Source organism: Gigantopelta aegis, chromosome 11, assembly GCF_016097555.1.
Source record: "Gigantopelta aegis isolate Gae_Host chromosome 11, Gae_host_genome, whole genome shotgun sequence".
Taxonomy (NCBI): Eukaryota; Metazoa; Mollusca; class Gastropoda; order Neomphalida; family Peltospiridae; genus Gigantopelta; species Gigantopelta aegis.
The window spans coordinates 17,261,290-17,268,768 of record NC_054709.1 but is presented as its reverse complement, the minus strand read 5'-3'; positions in this window follow the sequence as shown (position 1 = coordinate 17,268,768).

Below are 7,479 nucleotides of genomic sequence, written 5' to 3'. Positions count from 1 at the left end.
TCAGTTCAGGCAAGTGATCTACCACAGAGCCACGTCTGGCATCCATTTTAATGAGATCTCACATTTTCATTTCAACTTATTTCCGTGCTTATATCCAATTAAGGTCCAAGCATGCTGTCGTGGGCATACACCTCAGCTATTTGGGCCGTCTGTCCAGATCAGTGGGTTTGTTGTTAATTGTTAGTGGTTAGTGAGAGATAAGATGGTGTAGTGGCCTTACACCTACCCATTGAGTCGTTAAAACTCGCTCTGGGTGGGAGCTGGTACCGGGCTGCGAACCCTGTACCTACCAGCCGTATGTCCGATAGCTTAACCATGACGCCATTGAGGCCGGTGAGATCACACGAGTGAGAACCGAGTGAAAAGAGAGTTGCATCCCTTGCACTACATTAACTATAACATTAAATAGCAGGTATAACTTCCTACAGGTAAGTAGACTCTTTAGCATTATGCGTTTTCACTGTACGATTTAGAAGGAAAATTAATGTAACTTCAAATGAAAATATATAGTTCAATTCAGAATTATTAGAAGAAAAAGAAGAATACATGAATAGAAATTTTGAAAGAAAGACTACAAGGGCAATCTGTTAGATTGAGAGCCATATTTTATGGATAGAAGAGTGAGAAAAGCCTACCAAATATTTGTTAATATTGAACCAAGAAACGTTCATCGCAAACATATTGAATATAAAATACCTAGAAACTTCTAACTTTCCTAGAATTATGAACAACATTATAACAACGCTGGCTCAGATGTTTTTGTTTTCTTTACAGAGTTTATATATAGCTAGACTTGGGCATATTTATTATTAGGTCCATTAATTACATCTATCTTAAAGGGACATTCCTGACTTTGCTGCATTGTAAGATGTTTCCGACTAATAAAATATTTCTACGATTAAACTTACATATTAAATATATTTTCTTGTTCAGAATATCAGTGTCTGTATATTCAATATGTTTCTGGTCGTCTTAATATTTGTAAGAAGCCCAAACTGGATTTTGTTTTCAAAGTATTTCGTATGTACGAAATTTTTTTTTTTTAGGAAATAAAGTGAAATTAACCTAGTACAAATATTAAAACGACCGGAAACACGTTTAAAGGGACATTCCTGAGGTTTTTTTGTAGTTTTTAAGATGTTATCGACTAACAGAGACTTTTTTAACGATTGTAATTACATATCAAATGTACTTTTCTGCATAAATTATTAGTGGCTGTATATCAAACGTGTTTCTGATAGTTCTAATATTTGTACTATGTTAAATGTCATTTTATTTCCTAAATAGGATTTTTTCGTACGTACGAAATTATTTGAAGACAAAATCCGGTTTGGGCTTCTTACAAATATTAAGACGACCAGAAACACATTGAATATACAGACACTGATATTCTAAACAAGAAAATATATTTAATATTTAAGTTTAATCGTAGAAATATTTTATTAGTCAGAAACATCTTACAATGCAGCAAACTCGGGAATGTCCCTTTAATATACAGCCACTAATATTTTATGCAGAAAAATATATTTGATATGTAATTACAACTGTTAAAAACTCTGTTAGTCGATAACATCTTAAAAATTGCAGCAAACTCAGGAATGTCCCTTTAAGTAAGAAATGCATAGTAGCAAACCATTAGGGACAAATACTTGTATAGTCCGTCCCATTCTCCTGTAAAGCTATTTTTGTAATTAATTTCAGTTTGATTTGACGTAAGAAAAACAGTAAAAGTGTTCTGGAAATATGTGCAGTTTAGAAAACAATCTGCTTAGAAATAAATAACTTGTAGTAAATTCCATAGTATAGAAAGACGTTCCCTGTGGGACGGACTATCAGTAGTAATAAACCTAAACAGTTTCTGAAGTACTGGCGACCTACTAAACCGTTATGTATATACATATATATATATATATATATATATATATATAGCCTCTGGGTATATCGCCAGCAAGATTAAAACCGTTCTGGATAAAATTATTAAAAACGAGTCACATTGGATTTATTAAAGACAAATACGTAGGAGCAATTATAAGACTAATCTGTAATATAGTACAGCATACTTAAGGAAACAAAATTACTGGTCCACTATTATTATTACTACTGCCACTGGTACACTTCGGAAAGGCATTCCATTCAGGGTCGTGGTCATTTATTGAACAAGCTTTAGCCGTTTTACATTTTATATCAATGAAAACAAAATGGATTAAAACTCTTTATAAGAGTCGAGAATAATTCCAAAAGGATTTTTATCAAAAAGCTTTCAATTAGAAATAGGCTGTAGACATGGTGATCCTCTTTCTCCATACAGCTTTATCATTTGTGCTGAAATTCTAGCAATATTAATATGAAATTTAAAAGATATTAAAGGTCTAAAAATATATGAGGATGAATATGTAATATACCCAAACCCTGATGGTATGACATTTTAGATGGTTCTTCTGAGTTCCATTTAGCAAGCTCTCTTTCAAATCCTTTTGATAAACTACCAAAACACATAAACAAGACGTGTATGATTTTATTGGCAAAATAAACCTAATACACTGGAGAGAGACATAATAGAACAAGACTATAAAAATGATGATCGTAAAATGTTAAACATTACTTTTATAATAGCTTTGAAGTCTACTTGCATAAAGAGTCTATACACATTATCTTATAATTTCAAGCAGTCACGAGAATAACAGAAAGTCTAATAATGCACGGTGACTATATTATTCAACTTGAAAATAAAATAAAACTTTTGGAAATATTATTATAAAACGTACAAAAACAGTTAAGAAATGTGTAGAACTATAAAATATTTTTGTTTAAATGTAACATCCGTTAATATTTTACAAAATGGTGCATTAATAAAAAGTGAATTATAATTTGCCTGTTTTTAAAGTAACATGAGTTAAATGTTTTTAGAATATGGTACGTTAATAACAATAGTAAAATTCTGACCTATAAAATATGTAAAACAAATTGTAACATCAGTTATTATTTTAACAATATGGAACGTTAATAAAAATAGTAAAATTCCGACCTATAAAACATTTAAAACAAAATTTAACGTTAGTTATTTTTTAGATTATGGTACATTTAACAAAAGTAGTAAACATTTTAATCAGTTAATTTTTTACCATACATTGTGTGACGGTACATGCTCTTAATTTCTTTTCGCCTGTGGCAATATTAATTGTTTTAGAGGACCGTGTGCAGTTCCAAATGCACTTAGCCCAGTTGGGCAACTTGTTACGTGATACCTTTGCGCGACGGTCGTCGAGCTTTTCTATTACACACCTAGCGCAGGTGTGGAGCCATGTGGCCAGTAGTTACGTAATAACTCCGCTAGTGCTGTTTATGACCAGGGGATTGCTCGCGGAATGGCGACAGCCAGTCTGACGATCAGAGAAAGATACGCCGTCTTGGTCGCTGTGGAAAATCACTCGATAGGTGAGGTACCGCCTTGTACCCCCAGGCGATATTCGGATTTTTTTTATAAATAGCTAGGGTTTCAGATATATCGAGGAGAAACATAAGGAAGGCTCCAGGGGATCGCTGTCCGTCCGGACTGGTAAATAATTTTATTTCTGCTCTGTGTATAACCTTGATGTGATTGATGTGACTTTAAATATTTTAATACCGTATTATACCAATATTATTTAGACGGTGCTGCCGGTCATCTGACGCAGTAATCTGTAGGCTCACTGTCCAAATAATTATAAAAAGCTTAACCAGTCATCCTAGAGGACCTAGGTAAACTGTAGGTTATTGTCTTTATTGTGATAGGTACCAGTATTAATTCTGTGTTACAAGGTTACTGAATGAGTAGTTAAGGGTTAATTAAAAATTAACCAGTTAGGAATAGAGTTGTAATTCCTTTATTAATTAAGTTCCCCTGGAAGCGTTTCTCAATTATCACACGTTACTGAACGAGTAGTAAGGGTTAATTAAAAATTAACCAGTTAGGAATAGAGTTGTAATTCCTTTATTAATTAAGTTCTCCTGGCAGCGTTTCTCAATTATCACACGTGTGGGTGTTGTGTCACGGTGAAGTGCTTAGCATATTGTGTAAACTAGACACCTAGAGATTAACTAATTAAGTGATCAGTTCTGGGTTGTTATTATTGTTGTTATTAATTAACTACTGCGGCAGTACATTTGTCAGCGTAGGTTAATACAGATTCCAAAGTGTATTGTGTTTTGTTGTGTTTTCTAGTGAACTAAACCTGCTATAATAATATATACTTTATATAAGATCGTATCTCTGATCATACCTAGACGAGCCACACGCGTGTATAACCGCCCGTTACAGAGAGATCTAATAGATATACAGTTAGGAGAGATATTTGGACAATCGTGTTTCATTCAGTTACGGGTATTTTAGGATCCCCGTGACACATTGCTAAACGTAACCATAAATATGTCCTGCTAAATCCTGGCTGCTTTTATTTTTTTTCATTTAAATCAAATAATAATTTGAAAAATATGAGATATCGCCAAGACGTATTATCTCCTAAAGTTCCCACCTCACAATTGGTATATGCAAAATTGGGTTATATCCCGATTTGGGCAACTTCGTTTAATTCGGGCAAAATTCAGCCTGCCGCCGCCACCCGCTATACCAAATGGGAGCCCGTACGCTTATGATTATCTACAAGAGCATTATAAATAATACAAAATGACAATCTATTTCTTGTTGATTTTCATTCCATTTCAACTTATTTTCGTGCTTATATCCAATTAAGGACCAAGTCAAGTACCAAAAGGAAAAGGCAACTATTTTAAGAAAGAGGGGTTGTGTGTGTGTGTGTGTGTTGTGTGTGTTGTGTGTGTGTGTGTGTTGGGTGTGTGTTGGGTGTGTGTGTGTTGTGTGTGTGTGTTGTCTGTGTGTTGTGTGTGTTGTGTGTGTGTGTGTTGTGTGTGTGAGTGTGTGTGTGTTGTGTGTGTGTTGTGTGTCTTGTGTGTGTGTATTGTGTGTGTTGTGTGTGTTGTGTGTGTGTGGTGTGTGTGTGTGTGTGTGTGTGTATGTTTTGTGGGTGTTTTTATTTTTAGGGGGGTGTGTGTTATTTTTTCTTCATTATATCATACAATCCATGCATTGAAAAATATCTGGTAAGCAAACGAGAATTAAACTAATTTTGTTGATATGCATTGTATATTTATGATTTTTTGTTCTCATTTACATTTTTAATGTAAAAGCAATAGCAATGCAGTTTTGAAACATTGTGCAATCTTACATTCTCAGACCGGCCTCTGTGGCGTCGTGGTTAGGCCATCGGTTTAAAGTCTGGTAGGTACTGGGTACGGACCCCAGTCGAGGAATGGGATTTTTAATCCAGATACCGACTCCAAACCCTGAGTGAGTGCTCCACAAGGCTCAATGGGTAGATGTAAACCACTTGCACCGACCAGTGGTCCATAACTGGTTCAACAAAGGCCATGGTTTGTGCTATCCTGCTTGCGGGAAGCGCAAATAAAAGATCCCTTGCTGCTAATCGGAAAGAGTAGCCCATGTAGTGGCGACAGCGGGTTTTCTCTCAAAATCTGTGTGGTCCTTAACCATATGTCTGACGCCATATATCCGTAAATAAAATGTGTTGAGTGCGTCGTTAAATAACACATTTTCTTTCTTTCTTATATTCTCAGAGGAATTACTGATTACTAATCGTCGGTGCATAAATAGTTCTTGTGTCATTCCGACGGACAAAATAGTTCAATCATTATTATTAATAAACGTGCCAAAATTGTAATCATAAATATACATCAAAATACATGGTCATGTCACCGGGTTCATGTAAGGTCAGTTAAAGCATTGCTATGTAACATATATACATACGTGTATATTTCTTATAAATTTTATAGGTGTTTTTGTTAGTGTGACCATGGCTTAAAGGGACATTCCTGAGTTTGCTGCAATTTTTAAGATGTTATCGGCTAACGGAGACCTTTTAACGATTGTAATTACATATCAAATATCTTTTCCTGCATAAAATGTTAGTGGCTGTATATTAAACGTGTTTCTGATCGTTAAATTTCATTTTATTTCCTAATTATTATTTTTTTTCGTACATATGAAATTATTTGAAGACAAAATCCAGTTTGGGCTTCTTAGAAATATTAAGACGACCAAAAACACATTGAATATACAGACACTGATATTCTAAACAAGAAAATATATTTAATAAGTAAGTTTAATCGTAGAACTATTTTATTAATCGGAAACATCTTACAATGTAGCAAACTCAAGAATGTCCCTTTAATGGTATTATTCCGACACTATGCATTTTTTCAAAAAATTGAGAATAAATGATTTTGTTCAAAATGTGTTTTTTATGTTGCATATTATTGGTTCTTTCGTTGATGTTAATTGTTTTTTGCTGCGTGTCGTTAAATGTTCATTCTCCAGTCAGTGGGCCCATTGGGCTATTTCTCGTTCCAGCCAGTGCACCACGACTGGTATATCAAAGGTCGTGGTATGTACTACCCTGTCTGTGGGATGGTGCATATAAAAGCACCCTTGCTGCTAATCGAAAAGAGTAGCCCATGAAGTGGCGACAGCGTGTGTCTGACGCCATATAATCGTAAATAAAATGTGTTGAGTGCGTCGTTAAATAAAACATTTCTTTCTGGTTTTTTAAATGTTCATTCATGTATTGTATATAATTAAAAAAAATTGCACGTATTTTTTGTCATAAAAGTTAGAATAAAATAATACAAATACATATTGTTAACCAAACGAAAGTAAACTAAAACATTTTTATCTCATATCGCACATTAGGCATTAAATGATCTGTAATATGCACAATCCCACAGAGAGAATAGCACATACCATGGCCTTTGGTATACCAGTCGTGACGCACTGACTTGAATTAGAAGTAGCCCAATGAGACCACCAACGGGGATCGATCCCAAAACGACCGCGTATCAGGCGAGAGTTTTACTACAGAGGTTGTACATTTCTTACCAATATACTGAACTACAAAAATAATGCAAATATTGATTTTATTTTATTTTATTTTTATTTTATTTTATTTTATTTTATTTTAAATTATTATTTTAAAGGGACATTTCTGAGTTTGCTGCATTGTAAGATGTTTCCGACTAATAAAATATTTCTACGATTAAACGTACATATTAAACATATTTTCTTGTTTAGAATATCAGTGTCTGTATATTCAATGTGTTTCTGGTCGTCTTAATATTTGTAAGAAGCCCAAACAGGATTTTGTCTTCAAATAATTTCGTACGTACGAAAAAATAATATTTTAGGATATAAAATGAAATTTAACCTTGTACAAATAATAATAATTATAAGGACGATCAGAAACACGTTTAATATACAGCCACTAGTATTTTATGTAGAATTTTTTTTTTTTTTTATATGTAATTACAATCGTTAAAAAGTCTCTGTTAGTCGATAACATCTTAAAAATTGCAGCAAACTCAGGAATGTCCCTTTAATCCCATTATTTTTGTGTCTATTAAAATTATCAA